At 40.9% G+C, this 15,275-nt stretch overlaps 2 protein-coding genes across 16 annotated transcripts in view; both read left to right on the forward strand.

Moving 5' to 3' along the window:
* The window catches only part of LOC108359950 (guanylate kinase-like), a 74,588-nt gene that overhangs the window by 16,017 nt on the left and 43,296 nt on the right, over positions 1–15,275 (forward strand). For 2 of the 13 annotated variants that reach the window (XM_017612041.1, XM_017612121.1), the window contains exon 1: positions 9,574–9,641. The exons of 5 other annotated variants lie outside the window; for them this stretch is intronic. The gene's annotated coding sequence lies outside the window, so the exon portion shown is untranslated. 6 more of the 13 variants (XM_017612132.1, XM_017612065.1, XM_017612106.1 and 3 more) reach the window with 6 other exon arrangements.
* Positions 1–15,275, forward strand: part of PIP4K (phosphatidylinositol 5-phosphate 4-kinase) — a 122,884-nt gene that overhangs the window by 15,975 nt on the left and 91,634 nt on the right. The window contains exon 1 of one of the 3 annotated variants that reach the window (XM_017612016.1): positions 9,241–9,641. The exons of 1 other annotated variant lie outside the window; for it this stretch is intronic. The gene's annotated coding sequence lies outside the window, so the exon portion shown is untranslated. Of the gene's footprint in view, positions 1–9,240; positions 9,642–15,275 lie in introns of those variants that run through there. One more of the 3 variants, XM_017612025.1, reaches the window with a different exon arrangement.

Consider the following 15,275-nt stretch of genomic DNA (forward strand, 5'->3'; position numbering starts at 1 on the left):
GGCTTCCAAAAAACAATCACTCGCATTGCCACATTTTTCATCGCTTGCTATGAAACGTCCACAAACATTACTATAATGGTCCATTTTACATTTTGGTTCCGACATTTTTAATACAATATATATTATACAATGTTGTTTTTGTTATTTTTATGAAACCGATGCACTTAACTTAAATCAATCACAAAATGAAATAATAGTTTTGGTTCCGACATTTTTAATACAATATATATTATACAATGTTGTTTTTGTTATTTTTATGAAACCGATGCACTTAACTTAAATCACTCACAAAATGAAATAAGTTCCAAAAAAATTAATAGCGAATTTTATCACGACCGAGCGAAAATTAAAAGACATCACTTCGGCTGAGTTTCGAGTCTTAACTGAATCTTTATTTTTGATATTAGTTCGCTTGTACGAAATAAATAAAAATCGCTACCTGTGCGGTGGTTGGAAACAAAAAAGAGGAAGACGAGGAAAAAAAGGAAGAAGGGGAAGAAATTTATTGCATTTGACTGCAAAGTTCGAAGGCCGATTAAAAAAAAATCGAACTAACATAAACAAACGCCGCGATACGGGTCTTCTAATTTAGCCTATATTTTCACCCCTCACTCTCAGGTTCGACCTAACTTTTGCTAACCTGAATTTGTTCCACAGTGTTATCAAAAAATCAAAATTCCAATTTGATTTTTTTCCGGCTAATGTCGTCATATGGCCCATTGTGTGCCGTGGGTCATGTGGCGACTCTTCGCATGCCGGGCATCGGTTGGGCACATCCTCGTTTATTCTGCTATTCTGCCTGCTGCAATAACCAGAGCGAAGAAGGGCTGTTGTGGTGCGGGTCTCCCGACGCAGACAAAGTTCTATCCCGTCCACGTCGGTTGGTTGTGTGCCCAGAACGACATTCACAGGTCGAGAGTCTACATAACTTGACTCCGACTCCCTGTGAATATCGTTCAGGGCCTGTCTGTATGCGGTTCGGTCCAGCGGTTGGGTTGTCGAACAATCGTCAGCATAAGAGACAATAGTGACTCCCTCTGGTGGTTGAGGGAGCTTTGAAATATTGAATTAGCCCCGCTCGGGTCGGTTCATCCGTCAACGTTGTCGTCCGTTTCAGCTAAGGGGAGGCCCAGGAAGTGTGCGACTTCAACTGGGTCTGTCCATAGGGACAGGGGCGTCAGCTGGGTGGGGTTCTCAGGGCATGTGAAGAGGTGCCGAGAGCCATGTGGCGACTCTCCACATGCCGGGCATCGGTTGGGCACATCCTCATTAATTCTGCTCAGCTATGAGTTTAGCCTGCTGCAATAGCCAGAGCGAAGTTGGGCTATTGTGGTGCGGGTCTCCCGATGCAGACAAAGTATTGTCCCGTCTACGTCCGGTGGTTGTGTGCCTAGAACGGCATTCACAGGGCGGGAGTCTACATAACTCGAGACTGATTCCCTGTGAATGTCGTTCAGGGCCAGGTTGTTTAATGAACCTCTGGACCTCGTCCGTCATTTCGTAGAGATGCCCCCTGACGTGCCTTGGCGAGGGCTCTTCTGCAAGCAGCTGTTTGCTAGGATGACCACGTCTGTGGCTCCCCACAAGGAACTGCTTGCAGAGCATTGTGTTGTGCTCCTTGACTGGGAGCATCTGGGCCTCGTCGTGTAGGTGGTGTTGGGGAGTCATCAAGAGGCATCCGGTCGCTGTTCGTAGTGCCGTGTCCTGCTAGTCCCAGGCCGTCCAATTGCCTTGTATATTGCCAACAACGTTTCTTTATCTTTGCCCCAAGTGCTGCCGGCCAGCGACTTGAGGACATTGTTGCGGCTTTATACTTTGTTGACAATTGCGGTTGTATGCGCCGAGAAGGAGAGCAGGCTGTCGAAGGTAACTCCGATGATTTTCGGGTTATTCACCGTCGGTATTCTTACGCCAGCAACGTGAATACCCAATTGCAGTCTGACCTCCTTCGTCCAGGTGGTGAATAGGGTTGCCGAGGATTTCGCCGAGGAGTGAGGAGACCTGGCCTCTATGTCTTCTAGCAGCGTTGAATGACTGACAGTGTCGAACGCCTTGGAAAGGTCCAGCGCTACTAAAATAATTCTCTCACTGGGGCGGTTTCGGTTAAGGCCACGAGTTATCTGAGTATTTATGGTGTTAAGTGCTGTTGTTGTGCTATACACTTTACGGAACCCATGCTGATGCTTCGCTGGGGTTAGGTGGTTCGTGAAATACGGGAGAAGCAAGGCATCTAGTGTCTTCGCTAACGGGGAAGGAGGGTTATCGGGCGATAAGACTCCTTTGTTGGCTGGTTTTCCGGTTTGAGCAGTGGAACCACTCTCCCCATCTTCCAGATGTCTGGAATGACGAGAGTGGCCATAGACAGGTTGACCTTGGTTAGATAGTCCACTCCCGCAGGACCCAAATTTTTCAGCATCAACATACAAATTACGTNTGAATTAGCCCCGCTCGGGTCGGTTCATCCGTCAACGTTGTCGTCCGTTTCAGCTAAGGGGAGGCCCAGGAAGTGTGCGACTTCAACTGGGTCTGTCCATAGGGACAGGGGCGTCAGCTGGGTGGGGTTCTCAGGGCATGTGAAGAGGTGCCGAGAGCCATGTGGCGACTCTCCACATGCCGGGCATCGGTTGGGCACATCCTCATTAATTCTGCTCAGCTATGAGTTTAGCCTGCTGCAATAGCCAGAGCGAAGTTGGGCTATTGTGGTGCGGGTCTCCCGATGCAGACAAAGTATTGTCCCGTCTACGTCCGGTGGTTGTGTGCCTAGAACGGCATTCACAGGGCGGGAGTCTACATAACTCGAGACTGATTCCCTGTGAATGTCGTTCAGGGCCAGGTTGTTTAATGAACCTCTGGACCTCGTCCGTCATTTCGTAGAGATGCCCCCTGACGTGCCTTGGCGAGGGCTCTTCTGCAAGCAGCTGTTTGCTAGGATGACCACGTCTGTGGCTCCCCACAAGGAACTGCTTGCAGAGCATTGTGTTGTGCTCCTTGACTGGGAGCATCTGGGCCTCGTCGTGTAGGTGGTGTTGGGGAGTCATCAAGAGGCATCCGGTCGCTGTTCGTAGTGCCGTGTCCTGCTAGTCCCAGGCCGTCCAATTGCCTTGTATATTGCCAACAACGTTTCTTTATCTTTGCCCCAAGTGCTGCCGGCCAGCGACTTGAGGACATTGTTGCGGCTTTATACTTTGTTGACAATTGCGGTTGTATGCGCCGAGAAGGAGAGCAGGCTGTCGAAGGTAACTCCGATGATTTTCGGGTTATTCACCGTCGGTATTCTTACGCCAGCAACGTGAATACCCAATTGCAGTCTGACCTCCTTCGTCCAGGTGGTGAATAGGGTTGCCGAGGATTTCGCCGAGGAGTGAGGAGACCTGGCCTCTATGTCTTCTAGCAGCGTTGAATGACTGACAGTGTCGAACGCCTTGGAAAGGTCCAGCGCTACTAAAATAATTCTCTCACTGGGGCGGTTTCGGTTAAGGCCACGAGTTATCTGAGTATTTATGGTGTTAAGTGCTGTTGTTGTGCTATACACTTTACGGAACCCATGCTGATGCTTCGCTGGGGTTAGGTGGTTCGTGAAATACGGGAGAAGCAAGGCATCTAGTGTCTTCGCTAACGGGGAAGGAGGGTTATCGGGCGATAAGACTCCTTTGTTGGCTGGTTTTCCGGTTTGAGCAGTGGAACCACTCTCCCCATCTTCCAGATGTCTGGAATGACGAGAGTGGCCATAGACAGGTTGACCTTGGTTAGATAGTCCACTCCCGCAGGACCCAAATTTTTCAGCATCAACATACAAATTACGTCGGGTCCTATGGCTTTGGAGGCTTTCGCCTTCCCGATGGCTACCCTTACCTCGCCGCTGCACAGTGGTTGCTGCCATAGGCCAAAATTAAAAAAATGTATGTAAAAATTTTTGAACCAAAATAGGCTTTGCAATCAGTTTTTTGTCCAAAATTCATGTTGTCATATAACAAATGTGTCATCAATTGTTCAATCACGCTGAAAATTGAATTGGATTTAACGTAATTAAAATATTGTGAAAAGCCGAGTAAATCAAAATTGTATGCAATGGATATTGTACATAAAGGTATTGACTTTACTTCTACAATTAAACTTTTAGATAATTCGTGTTGTGTTTTATGCAAATCGTTGTTTTAGAAAAGTAGGATTTTCTGTGTTTCTTGGTTCGTCTTTCAAGTATTTAGGTAATGTTTTAAGTGTTTTCCCTATCGGCCCTCAATATTTTTATTTACATATTGTTTGTTAATATTTTAAGATTATGTTGTTGTTGTTGTAGCGGCTACTAAGCCCCGTTCGGGACGGTTCATCCATCATCGTTGTCGTCTATTTCAGGACAGGGGCTGCCCAAAGGGACAGGGGCGTTAGCTGAGTGGGATTCTCAGGGCATGTGAAGAGGTGCCGGGAGTCATGTGGCGACTCTCCACATGCCGGGCATTGGTTGGGCACATCCTCGTTGATTCTGCTCAGGTAGCTGTTGAGCCTGCTGCAATAGCCAGATTATAAAAGTGTCAGTGTAGATGCATTGACCTGCAGAGGCTCGCGTAGTATTCCATAACGTAATCCAAGCTCTTTACTTTCTACAGTTTTTTTTTCATGTTTATTTTTTTGGTTTATCTAATTTTCCAATTCAAAATGTTTCTAGGCACAAGTTACCACTGCGAATTTTCTCGATTGCATGTTNTATAAAAGTGTCAGTGTAGATGCATTGACCTGCAGAGGCTCGCGTAGTATTCCATAACGTAATCCAAGCTCTTTACTTTCTACAGTTTTTTTTTCATGTTTATTTTTTTGGTTTATCTAATTTTCCAATTCAAAATGTTTCTAGGCACAAGTTACCACTGCGAATTTTCTCGATTGCATGTTTTCGAGTTTTGGCGTGAAAATTCCGGTACGCATTCCCAGAAAGTTCAAAATGTGCTGGGTGCAATAGCGATAGATATTGAATATGGGGGTTTTGAGCCAGATCGGTATGAGTTGCAAAAATGTATTAATTACGTTTAAAAAAAAAATTGCATTGTTTTGGCAAAGATCCAAACGCCAAAAATCAGCAGTTTTGAAAAATCATTCTAATTGGCTCGAAAAGAAAGAAATAATTTCATTAAAATGTCAACCAACAGTTTCCACCAATTAAAATCGTGGGCGTCCGAAAATAGATTTTGTTGAGTCTTGAAAAAGGACTAAGCGTCGCCGAAAATATCGGGATACAATTTTTACAATTAAGGTCTGTTAAGAGTAAAAACTGTAATATGTAAAAGTGGACGGGGTTGGACACGCCCACATACAGTCATGTGAAAAATAATAGGGACACGACATTGTGACCAGTTTCGGCTATTTTTCTTTTGTTTGTTTAATGCTAATTTTTTTTTTTATAAAAACACAACTCACTGTCTAACCAAAACCCATATAAGTCCAAATTTCAAACTTTGTAAAAAAAAATAGAAAAATACAACAAAATTTTAAAACAACACCAAACTTTTGAATAAGAACTTTTATAAAAAACCTAAGTATGCAGTTTTATAGCCCACTGAATTCTAGCTCAAGAAAAATGCAAGTTTCAAGTGCTTATGTGAGATCCCTGATATGGGGATTTCCGGGATCGACCTGACGAAGGTTGTCAGGCTCATCGGCTAGGACAGCCGCTTCCGCACGAAAATCCGGACGGGGATACGAAATACATCCCGCTGGGATGAAGCGAGCTGCAGCAGCTACTGCGTGAACGTCGGTGGGTATGGGTAGGGCAGTGAAGGTGCTTTCAGTAACATCCTTTCCAGTCAGCTTCGGAGAAGTTAACACAGGTCCGGTGATCCGCGGAAGCACAGTCGACAGCATAGGCCGCCATGATACGCTGTTTATTAGGCCAGCGCTGACCATTGTTAGGTCAGGCGAGCTGCAGCAACTGCCCGTAATCTTGGTGCATGCATCGTCGTTCATTGTGCAGAATGTCGAATCGTCTATCTGCTCAGCCAAATGTGTTCCCCTAAGATTATTCGACAAGCTTGAATGCCAAAGATCATGGTGCGCGTTAAAGTCGCCAACTACCATACGGTTTTCACCTCATTGTAGCATTTTTGTGTGCCTTGGGAGACCAATTGTGATACGGGGTGTTAAGGAGTTGTGTTGCCTGCCGGCCCCCTGCTGTATGTGCTTCAGACGGTGTGGTGGTGGGCGTCGTCGCGGGGGAAGTTTGCAACTGGGCAGCACAGCAGGGCTCCACGTAGTCTCTCGTCCAATCACGCGTGTTGCGAAGTCCGGAGCATGCCCTAAAGTGGCACCAGCCACGGCAGGAGTTGTACTTGACTGATGTCACGTTACGGTATATTCTGCACTGACGAACCGAGCAGATTGTCGGAGGGACTAGGAGTTGCAGGCGGCGGTGTGTGGGTGTTGTTGTGTTCGTTAGTGTGTCTATTGTTGTGTTATGTTGCGGTGTGGGGGTGTTGGTGTTGTGCTGCTCAGGCGAATGGCGGTTTGCCGTGGAAGCGGTCCGATTCGCGTAGCATGGGGCCACGAACAACGAGGTCCATTGCCGGTGCGTACGTAGGCAAGAGCAGGTGCGGAGATGACTCCACCCGTCACAGGTGTTGCACCTGACCTACGTGGAGTTCGCATGCAGTCGTCTCTGGCATACGCAGAAGGTGTAAATTTATGGCCCTGGGTTAGACTCTATGCCAGCCCTGAGTAGAAAAATACGGAACAGATGTAGCCCAACGGTCGAAAAACGTTTGATGGATTTCGCCGACCTAAACCAGGTTAGATGGTCGAAACGTAGAACCGGCTGTAGCGACTACAACAACCCCGCCCAGATCGGTTAATCAGTGCCACCACGGAATCCATCGTAGAAAATCTACGAATTCAAATGCTCGCTACGAATACGAAAAAATTGCTATCACTGAATCCGAGTGAACTCGAAAATATCGTTGCCAGCTTCGAATGCTGATTCGAAATCAGTTAGTGCAAAGGAAAAAAACAGACATTTCTGTATGTCATTTTGCTCACGCTGTCCCATCAGGCGCAATGGCCGAGTGTGCAAAGCACTAGACTGCCAATTGAGAGAGCCGAGTTCGAGTCCGAGTCGTGGGGCAGTGGAGATTTTTTTTTTTTTTTGATTTAATTTTTGTTTATTTTTTTAATAAATATTTTTTTTTAGTTTATTTTTAGATTAGATTTTATTATTTTAAATAGAAAAATATCTTTTTATTTAATAAATTTTTATATTAAAGTAATTAGGTTTATTTCCTAATAAATTGTTGCTAAACTATTATTTCCTCGATCCATACAAAATATTAATTTATTAAATAGCGTCTAGCAGATGAATGCGTGTATGTACATAAGTATGTATGTATGGCATTGGTATTTTACGCCTGCGTTTACACAAATATATGAAATTATATCAAACTATAACAAATTTGGAGTATAATAAATATTTAATATTAAAAATAATGCAGCTTTCTTCCCCTATTTTTAAGATTGAGTGATTTTAAATTTTGTTCCGACAGCATGATCTCGTCGTAGAGTATCTGTACGAATCTTCACTACGTACGGATTCAATGAAGACTACGAATTTCGAATTTACGTTCGTAGCCATTCGGATTCTGTGATAGCACTTTCGTAGATTTCACGAAAATCGAAGCTACGATGGGTTCTGTGATAGCCCTGAATATCTCAGTCGTTGTCGTCAAGCTCCACTAACGGAAGCCCCAGGAAGCGTGCAGGCTCAATGGCCTGGTCCAATGGTCCACAGGGACATAGGCGTTAGTGTTGTCGCAACCCTGGCTGAAACACTTTGGTGTTCGCACCGAGACAATATTTACCAATATTTACATTACTTACACCAAAAATATCACCCTGTAAATATTTACATTATTTACAAGTAAAGAATTGTAAATAGGGTATTCACAGTTTTCTTGTAAAGTTAAAAGGTGGCATCTTTAACAAGATAACACACTCGAACTGTGAGCACATGTGTTTCAAATTGTCAATAAAACAAATATAGTCATATATATATTTATAAATCTTTTAAATTGCGCCCACCTTATGTTTTTCTGCTCCACTTTCCATTTTTTCTTAGCGCGAATAATTAGCTGATCAGAGATGCCAGTTTAACACAAAACAAAACATGAGACAAAGTCGAGTAATTTTGCCCAAAGGGGTTATCTCTAATTAGTATGGGAACAAACAACAAATAAAGTTACCACATGGTAAAATGTTTTAAAGTTACCAGGTGGCAAAATTAACACAGTAGATAATATAGAACTGTGAGCACCCTAAATATAAATATTTTACATGCACAACGCTGCTTCTCAGCCACTATACTTGGTTTTAATTCCCAGGTAAAATCACTATTAACAGGTCTATTCTGCACTGGTAATAAAAGTTTTGTAACCGGTAAATTAAGTTCCTGTCATATTGTAAACCCTTTTCGAATTCTGTGTACCCTTGTAAGCGGTAAATTTTGTTACCATCTCATAAGCTGGTAAATCTTTGGTAAAGTGCAGAATAGACCTGTAAGTAAAAATCTTGCTCTTTAACATCTGCTCTCATTGCTATGTCAAAGTAATTGTAATATTACTTTTACTTTTACTTATTCTGTAAGAATTGCTAATTCATAGACAAAACTAAATAAATTAATAAATGAAAATACCAAGAACGCATGTGCATTAGACTGACTAGAAATAAATGAAAGTGCATATTTTTTTGATGCTCTTGATTTTTTAGCTTGCATTATGGCTAAAAACTATCCCCTGAAAATTTTGTGCAAAAATATAACAGGTCTCGCGTGGACATTTTGTGTTCCGCCTCAAGTGCTTAAAATTACTCTTCCTTCAATTCGTGCGAAAATTTAAGTTTTTAAAGGCCTTACAATATATTTTCAAGGTCGCTGAACATGTTGGGGGGGACAATTTTTCGATCTGATCTCACTACGATAATTCATTACTAATGGATTCAGATCACTACGAAAATTCATTACTAATGGATTCAGTCACCCTTATTATGAGTTGCATTCAATACGGGTGGATGAAAAAAATTTGGGGGCATTTGTTTTCGGGCGAAACTCACGATAAGGGGCAATAATGTCACTACGAATGAGTGAAAAACTATCGATGATGGCGGAAAAACATCGATACTATCGATAGTGCCATCTATTATTTTCCATCTCTACTTGTAGTGGTAATAAATAGCATGCATTTACATATTTGTTTCGTCAACTTGCTACCGGTAACTACAGCAAAATTGCAGCAGTTTTGTTAGCCGGTCGTACATAATAAAGCGACAATTAATTATTTCTTAAGGTACACATCGCTGCATCTAACACATCGCATACAAGCATTTAAACATGGAACAAGTCAGACACGCGGTACTAAGAATGCGCGACTTCACAACTAATTATCGCGCGACTAATAAAAATATTTAGTTGAAGTGAGGTGACAAGTGAACAATGTTTTATGAAAACTCATTTGTGGGCACATTTCTGATATGTATATGTACTCTCAATTGTACACAGTCTGTTTCAGTACTCCAGGATTTAGTCTGAAATAGTCAGCCAGTTATTACTGAAGATATTATAAATGTGTGAGCGGAAACGACTTTTGACGAAATCCTGCACCACTAGAACAAACCAAGTATTTGATTTTTACTGAAAAAAATACAAATCTTTTTTAGTTCTGTAACCTATCAGTATTTGCATGTGTATATACATATGTATGTATATGACGGGAACTTCCGCAATTCTATACACAAGCAAAGTGCTATTAAGCCACCGCACAGAAATTAGCTCAATTATGTCTTACGCTTCCACGTTGAAAAGGAATAGCCGCAGCATAAAATATTCTTAAAGAAAACATATCTAAAATAGTTTTGGAATAAGTACTTATGTAGCTGTACATATTTAGCCCACATATTTAGCTTACATAGCTAACCCCATATTTACACCTACTAAATGTTTCTAACCATCTGGCGTTCTATTTTAACTTTGCCAATTGACCGCAAAGAACTCTGGATAGTAAATTTTTTACAACTGAGGCTATTGAAAAATTTGACAACAAGAATCAAACCTTACTGGCGAGTTTGAAGGGTTTTTTGTTCTAATATTACTTCTAAGGGTAAGCACATAGTGAAGCGGCGAGCAAAACATCGAGCAAATTGTAGATTTCCACCTCAGTATATCCAGGAAACAAACTGAGCTGTTTCTTTTCGCCAAATTTGGTACCCATAAAGGAATTAGGGATGTAGACAACGCTTTTTCGGCAAATAGGGTGTGGTGCAGCAATTTAATGTGCTGAAAAATTTTAGGACTGAATGTATGAAATATTAAAGATTCGCTTCACATCTACAGTATTGGACATATCTATAGCACCCCCTTTGTTTGCCACTTATGTTTAATTATTTGTTTTTAAGAATTTTCAATTTAAATACAGTTCAATCTCTAACAAAACCCATATAAATCCATGTTTTTAAAACACCACAAAAAAGTGCAACAAACTTTCACTTAAATTTCAAACTATTTTCTCAGAAGCTCTAAAATTTTTTTTAAAACACAGTTTTATAGCGCATTCAATTTTAGGGGAAATGTTTAGTTATTGGCCCATCGTTTTTGGGGTGGGGGGCGGAAGGGGGGGAGGCGTGGCCCTCCAAACCCCCCTCATCCGAAAGGGGACAGTCGCCACTTTACGAAAAGCAACCGATTTGAAAAAAAATTAACTAAAAAAAAATTAAGGAAAAAAAAAATTAACTAAAAATATTGTGAAATTAAGAAAAAAGCGACAGATCGAAATGTTGTAGTAATAGTAATATGATAGTATTTTAGCGCAGAACTTCTTTTTGCGTAGGCGGCCTTCGGCCGCACTTAGGGATTATAACCCTCACTACGTAGAATTCTCTTCTGTGTTGCNTTTACAAAAAAGGGCATATTTCCAACCCAATTTGTAAATAAATTAGTGACCAAAAATTACAATAGTGGATGTTAAAATAATGGGTAGACCCTTGGCTAAAAGTGTGTGCAATTTTGGATCGGGTCACCCCTTTGGACGCAATACCCCGAAATAGGTGGGCCACTTACTAAACAGTACCCAATTTTAGTCCAATAATGTGCAAGATTACCGTTAATTTTTTAGATTTTTTTTGTCTCATTTGCTTCCATATAACGACTAAACACAATTTATTTTTGTATGGCAGAAACCCGCAACATCTTCGGCGAAAGAAATTCTAAAAAATCAACGGTAATTTTTAGCCACTTGAAACTTGCTTATCCTTAGACTAAAACTGAATGGGCTATAAAACTGTTTATTCAAAAAATTATACCGCTTCTGAGAAAAAAGTTTGAAATTTGGGTGAAGATTTGTTGCATTTTTTTGCGGTCTTTTAAAAAGTTGTAAACTTGAGTTTATATGAGTGTTGTGATAGAATGAACTTTATTTTAATTGAAAATTCTTAAAAATAAATAAATAAACATGAGTGGCAAACAATATCACTTTGAAATGGGGGTGCTATTGTATTGGCCAGTACTGTATATATATAAATGTGAATATGTGAATGTCTGTTTGTTTGTTACCTTATAACTTTTGGACCGGGAAGGTTATGGGCATAGAGAAAAATCGGCAGTACTGGAAAAGGGGGCGTGGCAACTCCCATACTAACTAAAATTTTCATGTTGTATATCTCTTAAAATATTTGTGGTAGAGTATTGGAACTTGGTCACGAGATAAATGAAATTAATTCCATACTCATGGGGAAAAATGGGCGGAATTGGAAAATGGGGCGTGGCACTTCCTGTAGGCGTGAAATATTTAATCGGCTATAACTTCGGAACCATAAGTCACATGAACTTGAAATTTGGTATGCAGACATATCTATGGTAGGTGCTTTTAGTAAGGTATATATATAAATGAGTCTGTAAAAGGGCGCATGGCACATGCCAAAGGCGTGGCATTTTTTGTCAGCTATAACTTCGGAACCATAAGTCACATAAACGTGAAACTTGGTATGCACACATATCTGTGGTACATAGGTGCTTATAGTAAGGTATACATAAATGAGTTTTTAAAAGGGGACGTGGAACATTTCATAGGCGTGGAATTTTTAATAAGCCATAACTTCGGAACGATAAGTCACATGAACTTGAAATTTGGTATGCAGACACACCTATGGTAGGTGCTTATAGTAAGGTATACATAAATGAGTTTTTAAAAGGGGACGTGGAACATTTCATAGGCGTGGAATTTTTAATAAGCCATAACTTCGGAACGATAAGTCACATGAACTTGAAATTTGGTATGCAGACACACCTATGGTAGGTGCTTATAGTAAGGTATATATACGTGAGTTTGTAAAAGGGGGCGTGGGTCATCTCATAGGGGTGGAATTGCATACATATCTATGTCACATAGGTGCTATAGTAAGGTATGTTTATATAATGAGTTTGTAAAAGGGGGCGCAGCGCATAACACAGGCGTTGAATGTTGTATCGCCATAAATTCGGAACCATTCGGTTTTACATTATCTTGATACGCGGTTTTGCATTTGGTTGATACGCGGGTTTGTACTTTAAACGACGATATACTATTTATTGGAGATATTTTAATGTAAATAAAAACACCTGCTGTGCCAAAAAGTTATTATTACATTTAATTACATAACGACCAAGCTATACAACTGTCCTTCAGTATTCCCCTATAGTAAAATTAGAGCAGAAATAAAATACAACATCTTTACATAAATTATTTTTTATATATGTATAAAGACGTGGGGTGAAACCCTCGGGTAAAAGCTAGTTATTAATAAAACATAACGTAATTGTATTTTTTTATTGTGGTATTATTATTATTATTAGTATTATTTAGTACTGATATGAATATCAGAACTAATACAATTATATGAGCATTGGCTGCTGAGGCCATCAGCTCTACGTTGCAGAAATGAGTTGTGTTTATATTTGTGTATGTGTCACGTAGTTTTAGTGGTTATATGGTTAAATCAATAGTTTTAACGAATCTAGCGATTTTTTCAATGTTTGTGGAGGTAGGAATTGAGAGTATTTCCGAAGTGTTCTGTGAGTCGAGTATTGCTTGTTTTGCTTCTTCGTATAGAGGGCAATCGTTGAGGATGTGTTGCAATGTTTGGAGTGAGTTACAGTTTTCGCAGATTGTTTGGTTTTCTCTTTTTAGGAGATATGCATGTGTTTGTGTTGTGTGCCCAAGACGGAGTCGAGAAAATATCCTGGTTTTAAAACCGTTTACGTTTTTGGGGTATTCCGGAGGAACAGATCTTTGTTGATGGCTGAGTAGTGAGGGTGTTGGTAGTTTTGGTATTCCGTTTTTGACTTTGCTTTTAGGTGTTGGTGGATGTGGTGTTTTATGTCAGTTTTTTCTATGCTTGAATATGATCAAGCACCTAAATCTCTCCACAAAAACAAGACTGTTGACACTTTACAACACCATATTTTCCACAGGTATCATCCCTCAAAACTGGAAAGCAGCCACTATCATCCCTATTCCAAAACCCCAAAAAAGCAACCAACTGGCTGGATCGTACCGTCCGATCTCGCTAATCTCGTGTCTTTCGAAATTTGTAGAGAAAATAATAGCCACGCGGTTGCTCTGGTACGCGGAAAAGATGAAGCTCATCTCATCCAACCAAGTCGGGTTTAGACCTGGTAAAGGATGCATTGACGCTCTGCTGCACATTGACTATGACGTCTCAAAAGCTCTGTCAACACGGAATCACACATCAATCTTATCAATTGACTTTGAGAAAGCATTCGATAGGATTTGATCCCACGTTATCCTAAAAACGCTACACCAATGGAAAGTTGGTCCGAAAATTTTCGGTTTCATAAAAGCATTTCTCCAACACCGAAAAATCCGTGTAAGAGTAAATGGCATCTGCTCTACCCTATACCCCTTGTTCAATGGCATTCCACAAGGCTCACCCCTTTCAGTTCTTCTATTCTCCATAGCTTTCAACGAACTCAATTCAATCCTCTCAAATAATGATCGCATCTCTCACTGCATATACGCAGATAATTTATATATCCTATGTAATATCAAAAACAACAATGAATCCAATCAGGTACTCGAGAACGCCCTTAAAGAAATAGATGCATGGACATTAACATCAGGAGCGAAGATATCCTTCGACAAAACAAAAAAAATACACATCTGCAAAAAGCACCAATGTAACGCAAACAACCACAACATCCAGTATACTATTCGAAACGTTGAAGAACTCCGAATTCTGGGATTAATATTCACCAATAACTACTCCTGGAATCGCCAACTATCTACACTAAAAAAAGCACTACTGCCTAGAGTCAACCTCATTTCATATCTCTCATACAAAGGATATGTGCACATTAACACCCTCATACACCTCATAAAAACAATAATCATCAGCAAAATTGATTATGGTTTATTTCTTTACGGCTTAGCTTCCAAACCCAGCATTAACACCATAAAGAGCACATATCACAAAGCTATCAGAGCTGCCCTTTTTGCCTTCCGCACTACCCCAGTAACAAATCTGTTAATCGAGTCTGGCCTACCAAAACTTGAAGAACGAATACATACTGTTCGAGCCAAACTTATTCCAAAAATACTCTTCCAAACCAACTCAATAATAGACAAAGATGCGAAAAGACTGGTGTCAAACAAGCGAGCACTAAGGACGGTCCCAGCAATATCAAGAGTGCTGCAACTCTACACCGAATACGATATTGTACCAAAACTCCGGGCAATCGATAATCACAACCCTCCTTGGAAAATTAATCAGGCGTCATACGACTGGTCGTTAAATAGATATAAAAAAGACAGTACCCCTAACTTCACCTTTAAACAACTGTTTCTACAAAAAGCAACCGACCTCAAAAAGAGCGGATGGACTATCATTTACACAGTTGGCTCCAAAACAAACTACTCAACAGCGTTTAGCGTTACGACCGAATCTGGTTCTTATCTAAGCATAAAGCAAATGATCCCTCTTTCCTCAATATTCTCTGCAGAAGCAAGTGCCATTCTAGAAGCGTTGGCGCTATGTACTCATAAAAAGCAAAAAGTGGTCATATGCTCTGATAGCCTGTCACGTCATACGAGCGGTGAGAAATCCCACCTGTAAGAACTGGGAAACCATCAACAACATTAGGGATATACTAATAAAAAACGTCAACAACGTTAAGCTACTCTGGGTTCCAGGACACGCATCGAAGGTAACTCCCACGCCGATGAAGCTGCGAAATTCGCATGTAAGGCTCCCATCGTCACCGC

This window comes from Rhagoletis zephyria, unplaced genomic scaffold (assembly GCF_001687245.7).
Source record: "Rhagoletis zephyria isolate East Lansing unplaced genomic scaffold, Rhagoletis_zephyria_1.1 Rzeph_scaffold_00014, whole genome shotgun sequence".
Lineage (NCBI taxonomy): Eukaryota > Metazoa > Arthropoda > Insecta > Diptera > Tephritidae > Rhagoletis > Rhagoletis zephyria.